This window comes from Schistocerca serialis, chromosome 10, assembly GCF_023864345.2.
Source record: "Schistocerca serialis cubense isolate TAMUIC-IGC-003099 chromosome 10, iqSchSeri2.2, whole genome shotgun sequence".
In the NCBI taxonomy this organism is placed as follows: Eukaryota; Metazoa; Arthropoda; class Insecta; order Orthoptera; family Acrididae; genus Schistocerca; species Schistocerca serialis.
In genome coordinates this window covers 61,631,717-61,648,351 of record NC_064647.1, presented here as the reverse complement: position 1 = coordinate 61,648,351, position 16,635 = coordinate 61,631,717, and the positions used below count along the sequence as shown (strand labels likewise).

The following is a 16,635-nucleotide window of genomic DNA, read 5'->3' as shown; positions in this document are numbered from 1 at the left end:
ACGCAACAAGCGGCTACACGGGTAGCAGGGGTTGTGTGGAGTGGGCTGGGCAGTTTTTTAGGTTAGATGGCCTTGGGCAAGTACAGAAAGGGCAACAGCCTCAACGGGTGCGGGGCAAAGTCAGGACATGCGGGGACCAAGCAGCAATCGGTATTGTAATTGTCAACTGTCGAAGCTGCATTGGTAAAGTACCGGAACTCCAAGCGCTGATAGAAAGCACCGAAGCTGAAACTGTTATAGGTACAGAAAGCTGTCTGAAGCCAGAGATAAATTCTGCCGAAATTTTTACAAAGGTACAGACAGTGTTTAGAAAGGATAGATTGCATGCAACCAGTGGTGGAGTGTTCGTCGCTATTAGTAGTAGTTTATCCTGTAGTGAAGTAGAAGTGGATAGTTCCTGTGAAATATTATGGGTGGAGGTTACATTCAACAACCGAGCTAGGTTAATAATTGGCTCCTTTTACCGACCTCCCGATTCAGCAGCGTTAGTGGCAGAACAACTGAGAGAAAATTTGGAATATATTTCACATAAATTTTCTCAGCATGTTATAGTCTTAGGTGGAGATTTCAATTTACCAGATATAGACTGGGACACTCAGATGTTTAGGACGGGTGGTAGGGACAGAGCATCGAGTGACATTATACTGAGTGCACTATCCGAAAATTACCTCAAGCAATTAAACAGAGAACCGACTCGTGGAGATAACATCTTGGACCTACTGATAACAAACAGACCCAAACTTTTCGACTCTGTATGTGCAGAACAGGAAATAAGTGATCATAAGGCCGTTGCAGCATCCCTGAATATGGAAGTTAATAGGAATATAAAAAAAAGGGAGGATGGTTTATCTGTTTAGGAAGAGTAATAGAAGGCAGATTTCAGACTACCTAACAGATCAAAACTAAAATTTCTGTTCCGGCACTGACAACGTTGAGTGTTTATGGAAAAAGTTCAAGGCAATCGTAAAATGCATTTTAGACAGGTACGTGCCGAGTAAAACTGTGAGGGACGGGAAAAACCCACCGTGGTACAACAACAAAGTTAGGAAACTACTGCGAAAGCAAAGAGAGCTTCACTCCAAGTTTAAACGCAGCCAAAACCTCTCAGACAAACAGAAGCTAAACGATGTCAAAGTTAGCGTAAGGAGGGCTATGCATGAAGCGTTCAGTGAATTTGAAAGTAAAATTCTATGTACCGACTTGACAGAAAATCCTAGGAAGTTCTGGTCTTACGTTAAATCAGTAAGTGGCTCGAAACAGCATATCCAGACACTCCGGGATGATGATGGCATTGAAACAGAGGATGACACGCGTAAAGCTGAAATACTAAACACCTTTTTCCAAAGCTGTTTCACAGAGGAAGACCGCACTGCAGTTCCTTATCTAAATCCTCGCACAAACGAAAAAATGGTTGACATCCAAATAAGTGTCCAAGGAATAGAAAAGCAACTGGAATCACTCAAAAGAGGAAAGTCCACTGGACCTGATGGAATACCAATCCGATTCTACACAGAGTACGCGAAAGAACTTGCCCCCCTTCTAACAGCCGTGTACTGCAAGTCTCTAGAGGAACGGAAGGTTCCAAATGATTGGAAAAGAGCACAGGTAGTCCCAGTCTTCAAGAAGGGTCGTCGAGCAGATGCGCAAAACTATAGACCTTTATCTCTGACGTCGATCTGTTGTAGATTTTTAGAACATGTTTTATGCTCGAGTATCATGTCGTTTTTGGAAACCCAGAATCTACTACGTAGGAATCAACATGGATTCCGGAAACAGCGATCGTGTGAGACCCAACTCGCTTTATTTGTTCATGAGACCCAGAAAATATTAGATACAGGCTCACAGGTAGATGTTATTTTTCTTGACTTCCGGAAGGCGTTCGATACAGTTCCGCACTGCCGCCTGATAAACAAAGTAAGAGCCTACGGAATATCAGACCAGCTGTGTGGCTGGATTGAAGAGTTTTTAGCAAACAGAACACAGCATGTTGTTATCAATGGAGAGACGTCTAGAAGGATCCTTTGTTGTATGATTATATGATAGCGGAACAAACACTGGTAGCAGTTACTTCTGTAAAATATCTGGGAGTATGCGTGCGGAACGATTTGAAGTGGAATGATCATATAAAATTAATTGTTGGTAAGGCGGGTACCAGGTTGAGATTCATTGGGAGAGTGCTTAGAAAATGTAGTCCATCAACAAAGGAGGTGGCTTACAAAACACTCGTTCGACCTATACATGAGTATTACTCATCAGTGTGCGATCCGTACCAGATCGGGTTGACGGAGGAGATAGAGAAGAAGAGCGGCGCGTTTCGTCATAGGGTTATCTGGTAAGCATGATAGCGTTACGGAGATGTTTAATAAACTGAAGTGGCAGACTCTGCAAGAGCGGCGCTCTGCATCGCGGTGTAGCTTGCTCGCCAGGTTTCGAGAGGGTGCGTTTCTGGATGAGGTATCGAATATATTGCTTCCCCCTACTTATACATCCCGAGGAGATCACGAATGTAAAATTAGAGAGATTAGAGCGCGCACGGAGGCTTTCAGACAGTCGTTCTTCCCGCGAACCATACACGACTGGGACAGGAAAGGGAGGTAATGACAGTGGCACGTAAAGTGCCCTCCGCCACACACCGTTGGGTGGCTTGTGGAGTATAACTGTAGATGTAGATGTAGATGCACTTGTGGTTCTGTTGTGAGGTACCAATTTTTGACACTGGGCCTCGTTCTTTGGACTGCACCACGTTTGTCTTCTTCCTTACTTCTCCAGTTAGGATGTGGAGTGCATCAGATATTTCCTGCAAAGCACAATTTCTTTCTGCACTGTACACTGTGGATACTTTGGGCCCCACAAACAACTATGTCATTTATATTCTTCTGTCAAAAAACAAAGATGATGTAACTTACCAAACAAAAGCGTTGGTATGTTGATAGACACACAAATAAACACAGACACACACACAAAATTCAAGCTTTCGCAACCCACAGTTGCTTCATCAGGAAAGAGGGAGGTAAAAAGGAGAAGGTGAATACAAAGTGAAACTACTCGCAAAAACAGAAAGAGAAAGTAAGATAACAGAAAAGATTTCGAAATGCAACAGTGACAATAACAAATGTAATTGTTCGTTCAAATTGATGATATGAATATAATAATAATTGTGTGTGTGTGTTTGTGTTTGTTTGTGTGTCTATCAACATACCAACACTTTCGTTTGGTAAGTTACATCATCTTTGTTTTTAGATATATTTTTCCCACGTGGAATGTTTCCCTCTATTATATTCATATTCTTCTGTCAGTAAGATTACATGCTCCTCTGCCCCTTCATTGCTCCTAGATCAGAGCTCCTAGACCTAGACCAGGCCCAAGAGCTGCCCACTTGCCGTTGCCAGGGCAGTCCGTGTGACAGCGAGATGTGCCTGTACCTTGTCTGTGCTACAGGAAAAGCTTCCAGCGACTGCAGCTGTCCTGCTAGTTGCAGATGGAGAACACACATCCATTTTGGCCCACAGATGTCGACCACTCAGTTTAGAAGCCTGTCAACACACTTTTAATTTCATGTAAAAAAAAAAAATTGAATATAAGGAAAGAATACACAGGTATTTCACTTATTTTACACAGAACTGTGAAGTTCGGAGCAAGCCCATTAAATGTGAAAAGCTAGGAACACATCTCATTGATCAATATTTTTTAAGAAAATTATCTTTTGGCAGCATTTCGATTTTTGGAGTGAAATTGCTGACCACCAAACTGATTGCTGCAGCCAGGTGAACAGCTTTGGTTTCATTGCTGAAAACACGCTTTCACATATGTATTTTATTTTGAGCATATGACAGACTTGAGCAGCTATTTTAAACAGCTGCAGCAACTGATCACAAGGAAATTCTTGTAGAAGATTTCAAAATTTTCTGCAGTGTGAAATATTCCTCTGTTCGTATGATTGCAATGATAGTCAGTGAAATGCAAAATTGTTTTGGGAGATATGTTTTCAATGTCCTCTGAAATTGTAGTTGCAAAACTATGAAAATCCAATTCACATTGATTTAGCTCATTAATTTTGTTGTATAAGTTTTCTCTCAGAGCCTAGAGATAGCAACAAATCCATCAAAATATTCAATCCAAAAGTTCTAAATGATTAATGGAAAATATCATATGAAGATGTGCAACAACGACTAACAAAGAGATAGAGGGGCTGGCCAGTACTTACCTCAGCTCAGTACGGCCAATAGATACACATAACAGAAAAGAAAATTTACATTCCTAACTTTCGGAACTTTGTTCCTTCATCGGGGAGGAGAGAGGGGAAAAAAGTGAAGAAAGGAAAGTGGATTCAGTTACTCACAACCCAGGTTATGAAGCAACAGGGAAAGGTAAACAGGGAGGGTAGCAAGGATGGAGGCATGGTTGTCAGAGGGAAGCCAAAGATATTCTACTGTTAAGTACTGTGCCAACTTCAAACCAAAGAGGATGCTTACAGAAGTAAAGAGGTATATAGTATAAAGATAAACACAACTATGTAGGATGAAAAGATGTGTGAATGGCTAAAGAGGAGAGTGTTGCCTCCCAGTCCTTGAAGAACATCCCGACAACCCCCAACATCACCCCAGCTGAATCCCGTGCCATTAAGGAGCTGAAAACAGACCACTCTATTGTCATCCTCCCGGCAGATAAAGGCTCCACAACTGTGGTACTTGACCGTGTGGAGTATGTGGCAGAAGGACTGCGTCAACTCTCCGACACCTCAACCTACAAAGCTGTTACCCAGGATCCCATTCCATCCATCCAGACTGAGCTGCAGAAAATCCTAAAAATCCAAGGTCCCTCACAAGGCCTCACAATGGCTTCCATAGACCTACTCACTCCACCTGAGCCATGTACCCCTCCCTTCTACCTATTACCCAAAATCCACAAAGAGAACCATCCTGGTCATCCAATTGTGGCAGGCTTCAAAGCCCCAACAGAATGTATCTCAGCTCTGGTAGACCAACACCTCCAACCAATCACCTGCAGACTCCCATCCTACATCAAAGACACAAACCACTTCCTAGAATGCCTCAAATCCATTCCCACTCCCCTCCCACCTGAAACCTTTCTTGTCACCATAGATGCTACATCCCTCTACAGAAACATCCCACATACCCATGGTCTCTCTGCCCTTGAACACTACCTCTCCCAACGCCCACCCGAAGATCTTCCATCGTTCCTTATCACACTTACCAACTTCATCCTCACCCATAATTACTTCACTTTTGAAGGCCAGACCTACAAACAAATCAGGAGAATGGCCATGGGAACCAGGATGGCTCCGTCCTATGCCAACCTCTTCATGGGCCGCATGGAGGAGGCTTTCCTGAAGACTCAACAGCTGCTTCCCCTGGCCTGGTATAGGTTTATAGATGACATCTTTGTGGTCTGGACTCATGGTGAAGAAACACTTCTTAATTTCCTCCATAGCCTTAGCTCCTTTTCAAATCTGAATTTCACCTGGTCCTTCTCCAAAACCCAAGCCACCTTCCTGGATGTTGACCTTTGTCTTGTTGAAGCTCACATCCACACCTCTGTCCACATCAAACCCACAAACAAACAGCAGTACCTTCACTTTGACAGTTGCCATCCATTCCACATCAAACGCTCCCTTCCCTAAAGCCTAGGTATTCGTGGCCAACGTATCTGCTCCAGTGACGAATCCCTCAACAATTACACCAGTAACCTGGCCAGTGCTTTCCTCTCCCGCAACTACCCTGCAGACCTTGTCCACAAACAGATCTCACTAGCAATACATTCCTCCCCGTCCAACAACAATGTTCCTACCCCCAGACCACACAGAAGCATCCCCCTTGTCAGCCAATATTATGCTGGCCTCGAATACATCAACAAATTACTCTGTCAGGGATATGACTTTCTCAAGTCAAGCCCTGAAATGAGATCATCCCTTGACAATATTTTCCCCACACCACCCAGAGTTGCCTTTCGTCGCCCCCCTAACCTCCGTAACATCCTTGTCAAACCCTACAATATTCCCAGACCACCTTCTCTACCCAGCGGTTCCTACCCCTGTAACCGACCCCGCTGCAAAACCTGCTCCATGCATCCCCCCACAACCACCTACTCCAGCCCCGCTACTGGTAAAACATACACAATTCAAGGCAGGGCCACATGTGAAAGAACACACGTCATTTATCAGCTGACACGCCTGCACTGAAAAGCCTTTTACATCGGTATGACGACAACTAAACTGGCTGAGCGCATGAACGGGCACAGACGAACTCTCCGCCTAGGAGATGTCCAATACCCAGTAGCAGAGCATGCTGTCCAGCATAATTCTAGGGACATAGGATCCTGCTACAACGTACATGTCATTTGGCTTCTCCCACCCAACACCAGTCCCTCAGAACTGCGGAGATGGGAACTTTCACTCCAACACATCCTTTCATCCCGCTATCCCCCTGGACTGAACCTACGTTAACCAACCTCACTCTCATTTACTCTTCAGTCTTCTCCTTTTTCCCTTTCCTCTTTAGCCATTCATGCACCTTTCCATCCGACATAGTTGTGTTTATCTTTATACTATATACCTCTTTACTTCTGCATGCATCCTCTTTGGTTGAAGCTGGCACAGTACTTAACAGTAGAATATCTTTGGCCTCCCTCTGACAACCATGCCTCCATCCTTGCTACCCTCCCTGTTTACCTTTCCCTGTTGATTCATAACCTGGATTGTGAGTAACTGAATCCACTTTCCCTTCTTCTCTTTTTTCCCCTCTCTCCTCCCTGATGAAGGAACAAAAGCTAGGAACGCAAATTTTCGGTTCTGTTTTTTGTGTACCTATCGGCTGTACTGAGCTGAGGTAAGTACTGGCCAGCCCCTCTATCTCTTTGTTAGTAGTCAATCCAAAAGTTCCTATGGTCCGACAGAAATACTAACAAATCCATCAAAATGTTCAATCCAAAAGTTCCTTTGGTCCGACAGAAATTTTCTGGGAAAATATGATTCAAATATCAAAGTACTTCACACCATGTTGGTTTCAGTAGAAAATTACTGTTGTATGTGCTTGGTCATTTCAGTAGAATTGTAATATGTGACTCCAGCTGACATTCAGCTTCTTTTCATGCCCATGAATAATGTTATGTCTTTAAGTATGTTGAAAACACGATGGAAAACACCAGCTCAGCCTACCTCAGAAAAATAAGGTTAACAGGGTGTATACGACCCGGGGCAACCGGGAGATCCGGGAAAAACCCGGGATTTCTTTAGAATACTGGGAATTTTTCATTGTTCTAGTTTTCAGTTAAATTTTTGTAATTTTGACTGGTAAGAACCGATGCTCTAACAAAGGATATTACAGTACCCCGCTACTGCAGAATAATACTTCAACAATAAAACATAAACGAGAGACAAAAACTAAAATAACTTAAATTGCAAAGGAAACGCGCCACATACAACAACGTCACACAGTGCTCATGCAAGCGTCTCCACACTGGAAAATGTGTCAAAGGCTTTAGGAAGACTAAGCAATGCTTCATAACAATAAACTGCCTCTGATGAGCGTGAAGTCACAACTGTTTACATTAGATTCGTTTTAGGAGGTAACAAACAGGCTCATGTGCATGCGCAGTTGAGTCGCGTTTGAGTAGTAGATTCTCCCGTTTCTGGCTACAGGAATGTAGCTGATGGCTGTGCAGCAAGCAGCTAGATGCCACCGAGAAAAGGGGATACCAAATTCATATTCTTGAGGAAAAAAACTTGTTTCACGGAGCTCCTACCATCCAGCGCATGTGTGTCTATCGATTATTCATATGATTTGAAACGCTTCCCTGCTGGTTTTTAACATTTTTGAATACATTTTAAGTTGATTTCTGAATGAATCATAAGTTGATTTTTGAATGCATGCATAGTGTACGTGATGTGTCTGTCGGGAGAACCCTCGTCTCATCTAGAAATAAACTTTTCGCAGACAAAAGGGGACGAGGCTATACGAGATGAGCGGAGTAGAACCGAAACGGATCAATGCCAATCGCTGTCTGGTTATGTGGTTACTTGGGTTTGTGAATGATCAGCATTGTTGTAATTACTAGCGAAATCCATAGGTTCAGACTACCAGAATGGATATAAATGACTGACAGGAAAAACAGGTGAGAAAGATTACGTATTATCATCTCGGTGTATCCAAGAGAATGAAATTTTGACAGAAAATTTTTGGCCAGATCGCTACACTAGTAAGGCCCAGTAGTACAGTCCTCGGCTAGCAGCTATTGTGGAAGTAACGCGGAAAACGTGTTGTACGAATACATAATAACGCCTAACCGGAAAATAATCGCGCGATTGCTAAACCTGCGATTCTGGCAGGGTTAGTGAAGTTAATCGGTGAACAAATTTTGACAGTGGCAGGAACAACTACAGAATTGGTGATGATAAGATTGTTTGTTAGAATGGGGAAGGAGAAGAAACAGGGGGACATCACACAAATTATGGAAGAATAAAACGATTCCAAATGTATATAAAAATTTCGTAATACTACTATTAGATCTCATGCTTGAGAAACTGGTGTGTATGAATGAAATGTGAAACTATTTCCTAACATAAAGCTTTTTTGCTTGTAGTAGGCCTAATAGGCATTTGATATTGGTACTTTGTGAATTATATTCTATCGTGTTATAAAAATGGCCCTTTGTTCCAAAACAGTCTCGTTTATTTGGTGTGTGCTACGAAATTGCTGCCATATTAGAAAGGCCTATTTTGTTTTATCTAGCAGACAGTGACAAAATAGACGTAATCAGATCGAGAAACCACACCAATATTGGGTATTGTTTGTGTTAACAGCTTTTTCAGTATTAGATAATGACATTCCGATTTTTCATGTAGCAAAACATTTGACAAACTTTGATGAGGTAATAGATTCTTTCGCAGAAAGGAAAGCACGCCATGTAGAGCTGTAGCAAGATTAGAGAGAAAAAAATGCTAGGAGCTAAGGATCGAAGAAATGTGTAATTTCTTGCTTATCTCTTGTCTTTATTGGTTTTATGTATCCTCTATTTAATTTCATGTCACACAAAACAGCAAGTTATTAGCTAATAGGCAATAAAGAGTTCAAATTTTCTGACGAGTACTTGTTCTCCCGATTATGAACAATCCCATCCGCTATTAGTGGCTGTCAAACCGGCCGACTGGGAGCAGGAGACACAACACAGGACATTTCAATTTCCATTGTCCTGTATATAGTTTGATGGTGTCCATCACAAAATATACATGTTTCAATTCCACAGAGCGAAATATAGTGACGTGCGGTAGAAGAATGCTTTGTGAAGAGGCGTGGCACTGCACTTTGGCATACTTAAGACCAAATAATATGCCTTACATTTCCTCGAACACACATTTTATGTTTCAGACTTTTCAGAAAGATGTGCGCTACAAGATGAAAAGTTGAACTATGTGCAAGAATGTACCATGAAGTTATTAAATCACGGAGCATTTCGGTCTCATTTAAAAATCAACTCTTTGATGAAGAGCCATTTAGAAGAATTTCGAAACGTGAAGATAAGACATTTATGTCATTATTAAATATTTTACTGGCACATTTGTGTGATTATCTTAATGTGTAACACGCGCAAAATAGATCATCATTATATGCGAAAGCTTAGCTTCTCTTGCAGCTTATTAACCTTAGAGACACAATATTATATGTAAAAACTTTGCTTTTCTTGTAGCAACACTATGTACATTAATTTACACTATTAACTTTCCCTGTTTGTGTGTTCATGCTACTTAACAGAGATGTTGCTGTACTACATCACGTATCCAGTGCTCTGAATATCAGCTGTCATATGCTGGCGAGATCACGTGACATGAGCTATGACTGGCTTACAAAAGCGCATCGCAATCTCAATTTCAATGATTCGGAAAGTAACATGCGGTGTTTGGTGGAATATCAATTTATACTTTCGTAATACGAAAATTCGCAGCGTATATGTTGCTGCACATCAAAGAATTTTCCAAAATGTGTCTTCTTCCCTGAGTTTTGTTTTCTAAAGTGTCGGCAAATTCTACGCTCCTGTATAAAACCATAACCATTCAAAGGATTGATAAGGGAAAATATACTGTCACTTAACGCGGAAAAAGCTTGTTTTCACCCGGGAGAAAGTGTATTTCTAACTGGGAAATTCGGGAATTTTTTTTCCTTGTCGGTGTATACACCCTGGTTAATCATCATATTCACAGTCAAGTACTTCCAGAAAAGATGTAAACTGCTGATGTCGCAGACTGTGCGATCTAAATATACGTTTTATGACTTACAACTACACATTTTTCTGGCAGATTAATTTGATTGGATCACAGTACATTGGTGAAATTTCCTGCCATATACCAACCTCTTTCAGCTTTTCTTCCAACACAACAACACCACACTTGTGACCAGTAATTGCAGCAGCTCCATCTATAAAGATTGACGAAAGCTTTTTCCCAGTAAAAGTCACCTTTGTTGATTATGTTTTTATGCGAGAAAATGTGTCATTGGTTGTAATTTCACGCATTGGGACCAAGTCAAGAAGTTTTCCATCACTCTGAATTCGGTATCAGAAACTCCCAGAAACACAGGAAGCTCAACAACATGTTGTCTACCCCCAGTAGCTGTGTGGTCAGCGTGACAGAATGTCAATCCCAAGAGCCCGGGCTGGAGATTTTCTCCACTCAGGGACTGGGTGTTGTTGTCTTAATGATCATAATTTCATCCCCACCGCCGCGCAACTCGCCGAAGTGGCGTCAAATCGAAAGCCTTGCACCCGGCGAATGGTCTACCCGACGGGAGGCCCTAGTCACACGTTAAAAAAAGAAAGAAAGAGAGAAAAAAAAAGCGTGTTGCTGCACTGCATTTGTCCTATGCCAAAGATAAAAACCAAATCTTTATTCCTACATTTCAACTGTGCTTCCACTTTGTTTGGCATTTATACAATATGTTAGCAAACTGGTGTCATTAAAGAGGAATTATTTTGAGAAAAGGAATTTCCACTGGTTGTAAAATTGTGGTGGCAACGTTTTATTTTATGGCGAAATTCTGTGATACTTTTTGTCAAATTTAGTGATATTTTTTCCAAATTTGGTGCTTAAATTATTGTCAGCTTTGATATTAATATTTTTGCCAAATTCAGCGATACTTGTTCTCACAAAACTCAATGTTGCTTGTTTTTGCTGAATGTGGTGCTGATGTTTTTGCCAAATTTGGTGCTAATGCTTTTGCTGAATTTAGTACCAGTGTTTTTGCCAAATTTTGAGTTAATATTCACGCTACGTTTGGTATTATTTTTTCTCTGACCTTGGTGTACTTTTCTTGTCAGATTTCGTGTGTTTTCTTGTCATATTTGGTGCTTTTTATCTGTCAAATTTGGTGGTTTTCTTGTCAAATTCAGTGTGGTTTCCTTGTCATATTTGTTGTTATTTTCATTCCAAATATGATGTTATTTTCATTCAAAATTCTGAATTAAGGTTTTTGGCAAATTTTGCATTTTATTTATTTTTTGTCAAGTATGATGTTTATTTCTTTCGTCAGTTTCGGTGCTGATTGTTTTCCAAAATTTGGTGCAGTTTTTCACAATTTAGTTGCTATTTTTGACATCGCATCATAGTTTGTTATGTGGGAGATACCGTCATTTCAAGATTACACACAAAGAATCCAAAATGCAGTTTCAACTATCAATAATAATCAGTTATGAATATTGGTAAACTGCTGTTCTCAGATTTATATCTCTCTTTATAAATATGGGAAATAACAAATTTCACAATATTTCATAAAAATCGTGGATTTCATCATATTTTTTAAAAAACGTAGATTTTACATTTTTTTTGTGCTTTTATTTATGTGTAATTTTCCTGTCCCTAAGCATAAGGATAATTAGATTTTAATTCTGAGCACCTTTGATCCACAGACATTTTCGTCTCACTACTTACGTTCTTTACTACAAATGAGACCTCATCAAAGACAATCATAACACACAAAATAAACAGTCTGCATTGCCAAATGTGTATCAGTTTTGAAGGAGCTGTGGTAGTAGGATTTTAGAGTTGAACTAGTGGCTGGGAGCATGGAGGGGAAACTACAAGCTGGCACTCCGAACCTGATTGTACAAATGCAGACACAGGCATTCTCTTTCGCCTGGCCCTGCTGTATGTAGTCTAACATTCTGATAACTTAAAGTGTGAGTGTGGATCTGGGTTATATCAGGTTATTCCCCCAAACCACCTTCCACTTCTTTATGAGATGACTGACTTGGAATTTGCAGCCATTCTTCTTTACTGAATAGCCGGCTGTTGGAAACCATCTTGACTTCTTCTCCATCGAATAATGCTAGGTACAGGAATTTTTAGACTCTTTCTACTTACGAAACAAGCAGACATACAAACTTGACTTTTTGTTAACTAACGATATATTTGACCTTCCATACACAATAAAAATATAACTTTCCACATGAATGCGTAACTTCCTGCAAGTCTCTCATACAGTCTGACATTAGAAACAAATTGAGTTAGAGTTAAAAGAAAGTTGATTTGGATACCATGGCCTTTCTTAAGATGAATCAATAATGAGTCTTGCCTCTAAGAAGGTTGCGTCAAGAGTCTACAAGAGTAATTTTTCAACTGTTTTTGCGTTAATAACAATAATCAATGATACAATAAGTACAGAGCTGGTTCTTCCTTACATACTCACTAAAACATCTGTGAATTGTGTGACAGATATTTGTCGGTGCCGTCTGACTGCCACATCTACTTTCTTCCTGCAACTGATTTTAAACCTGCACACACAAACATGTGACACGCAGTAGGTAGTATTTTACCATCCCGCACTCATATCCAGAACATCGTGTGTTCGAGATGGTAGAAGGCTGAGTGGTTCTACAATTTACACAGAAATTCTCGAATCACTACAATAGATCTTGCATAAAAAGAGCAGACTTGAAAAGTATTTGCTCTCTGCTGTTAACATCTAGTTGAGCACTGAAGCAGATACTGTGCAAACTTCCTTTGACGATTCTGGGAGAGATTAACAACTGGCAGAACACAAGCGAGCATCGACAAATGCAAACCAAATTTGATTGAATGTTGTCACATTTGCTTGCCTACTATTTACATGAGGGGTAACGTTAATTCACTTGTGTTCATCCCAATTTAACTTTCAGTCAAGTGAAAGTGAGCTGACTGATGTCTGACACTGACAAAACTTTTCTTTAATAGTTTGGAAAATGAAGTGCACATGCATAGGAACATAATTATGCCCATTACTTTTGTTCTACATTGGTTATACAAGACAGCACTTGGAAAAGGCAATTGTGAGTTACACAGATGAGGTTTTCATTTTATAACAAGTCTTTGTGATATACTACTAAAGATTCCATTTCAGGTTGCTAGATGTAATAAATTTTACCAGTCTGTTAATTCTACTCACTTGATTTGCACCTGAGCTGTAGAATTGTTTAGCCGTAAAAGTTTAGAACCAGAAAATGTGAAGAATTCATTTACAAAATGTTTAAACTAGTTTAAGACTGTTTTTTGTTTGAAACTCATTTACAAAACTTTTAAGTGGTTTCTACATCTACACAATTAGTCTACAATTCACAATTTAATGCTCGGCAGAGGGTTCAACGAACTTCCTTTGAGCTACTTCTTCACAGTGCCAGTCTCAAACAGCACACAGGAAAAACGAACACTTAAATCTTCCCGTGCGAGCTCTGATTTCTCTTGTTTTATTATCATGACCATTTCTTCCCATGTAGGTGGGCGCCAACAAAATAGCTTCACACTCTGAAGAGAACGTTGGTGATTGGAATTTAATGAGAAGGTACTGCTGCTTAGAAAAACACACTTGTACTAATGCCTTACACCCCTATGTGTGTATTGTATCCATGGCACTCTCTCCCCTATTTTGCGATAATACAAAACTAGTTGCCCTTCTTCAAACTTTTTCGATGTCGTCCATCTATCCTGTCTGATGGGGATCCCACATTGCATACAATGTTCCAGAAAAATGGTGGACAAGCAAAGTGTAGGCAGGCTCTTTAGTAGCCCCGTTGCATTTTCTAAGTGTTCTGGCAATCAAACTTAGTCCTTAATGATAAAATCTTCTCGGCACTTCGCCTGAAGATGAAAAGTAAGAAACTTGCTGAAACGTTGCTGGAAAACAACACATTGACTCGTCTGTCAACCCGAGAAGATTTTATCATCGAGATTCGCCGAGAAAGCCTGCATTCTCAACCTTAATCCTTGGTTTGCTTTCCCCACCGAACAGTATCTGTGTGATCATTCCGACTGAAGTTATTCATAACTATAATCCCTGAGCATTTAGTTGAGTTTACAGCCTTCAGATTTGCGTGATTTATTGTATAACTGAAATTTACCAAATTCTTTTTGGTGCTTGTGTGCATTACTTCACACACTTCATGATTTAGAGCCAGTTGCCACTTGTTACACCATATATCATTTTGCAATTTGTTTTGATCATCTGATGGGTTTACATGATGGTAAATGACAGCATAATTTGCAAATCGTCGAAGATGACTGTTCAGTTTTTCTTTTAAATTGTTTATGTAGATCAGTAACAACAGAGGTCCCATGACACTTCATTGGGGAATGCCAGATATTACTTCTGTTATACTCAATGACTTTCTTTCAGTTATTACAAACTGACTTTTCTGACAGGAAATCATGAATTTAGTCACACAACTGAGATGATACTCTGTAGGTGTGAAATTTAATTGCAAGACAGTTGTGAGGAACTTTGTCAAAAGCCTTCCGGAAATCTAAAAATATGGAATCAATTTGACGTCCCCTGTTGATAGCGCTCATTACTTTTTGAGAATGAGAAGCTAGTTGTGTTTCACAAAAATTACATTTTTTTTATCTGTGTTGACCATTTTCAATAAATTGTTTTGTTTGAGGTGATTCGTAATGGTAGAGCATTGTATATATTTCAGAATCCTACTGCAAATTGACATTATTAATACGGGTCTGTAATTCAGCAGATTACTCCTATTTCCTTTCTTTGGTGTTAGTATGACCGGTGCAGCTTACCAGTTTTTGGGTAGGGGTCTTTCTGTGAGCGACCAGTTGTACATGATTGCCAAGTATGGAGCTATTGTATCTGAAAGGAAACAGACTGGTATACAATCTAGACCAAATCCTTGACCTTGTATTGTATTGAACTGGGGACCTAGAAATCATGGAGAGGCTTCGTCCCCGCCGTAGCCTCAGTGGTACACGACGCCACACAGGTTACAGAAGTCCACTCACCCCACCGCTGCCCCACACCGAATCCACAGTTATTGCGCGGTTCGGCCACTAGTGGGCCTCACTTGGAATGTATCACACCAGATGAGTGTAACCCCAGTGTTTGTGTGATAGGGTAATAATGGTGTACACATATGTGGAGACAGTGTTTGCGCAGCAATTGCCGACATTGCACAACTGAGGTGGAATAAAGGGAACCAGCTTGCATTCGCCGAGGCAGATGGGAAACTGCCTTGAAAGCCATCCGGACCTCAGCACTAATCCGCCGGGCGGATTTGTGCCTGGGACCGGCATGCCTCCCTCCTCGGAAAGCAGTGCAATACACCGCATGGCTAACCAGCCAGAGCCTTACCCTTCATAACTGTTTTAAGCTGCTTCACTGCATTGAGAATATATACACTACTGGCCATTAAAATTGCTACACCATGAAGATGATGTGCTACAGACGAGAAATTTAACGGACAGGAAGATGATGCTGTGATATGCAAATGATTAGCTTTTCAGAGCATTCACACAAGGTTGGCGCCGGTGGGGACACCTACAACGTGTTGACATGAGGAACATTTCCAACCGATTTCTCATACACAAACAGCAGTTGACCGGCGTTGCCTGGTGAAACGTTGTTGTCATGCCTCGTGTAAGGAAAAGAAATGCGTACCATCACGTTTTGGACTTTGATAAAGCTCAGATTGTAGCCTATCGTGATTGTGGTTTATCGTATCGTGACATTGGTGCTCGCATTGGTCGAGATCCAATGACTGTTAGCAGAATATGGAATCGGTGGGTTCAGGAGGGTAATTTGGAATGCCGTGCTGGATCCCAACGGCCTCGTATCACTAGCAGTCGAGATGACAGGCATCTTATCCGCATGGCTGTAACGGATCGTGCAGCCACGTCTCGATCCCTGAGTCAACAGATGGGGACATTTGCAAGATAACAACCATCTGCACGAACAGTTCGACGACATTTGCAGCAACACGGACTATCATCTCGGAGACCATGGCTGCGGTTACCCTTGACACTGCATCACAGACAGGAGCGCCTGTGATGGTGTACTCAACGACAAACCTGGGTGCACGAATGGCAAAACGTTATTTTTTCGGACGAATCCAGGTTCTGTCTACAGCATCATGATGGTCGCATCCGTGTTTGGCGACATTGCGGGGAACGCACATTGGAAACGTGTATTTGTCATCGCCATACTGGCGTATCACCCGGCGTGATGGTATGGGGTGCCATTGGTTACACGTCTCTGTCACCTCTTGTTCACATTGACGGCACTTTGAACAGTGGATGTTACATTTCAGATGTGTTACGACCCATGGCTGTACCCTTCATTCGATCCCTGCGAAACCCTACATTTCAGCAGG

The 16,635-nt window shown here is 41.1% G+C and overlaps 1 protein-coding gene across 5 annotated transcripts in view; it reads left to right on the top strand.

Moving 5' to 3' along the window:
• Positions 1-16,635, top strand: part of LOC126424752 (replication protein A 70 kDa DNA-binding subunit-like) — a 415,354-nt gene that overhangs the window by 20,053 nt on the left and 378,666 nt on the right. The gene's annotated exons all lie outside the window — the stretch shown is intronic.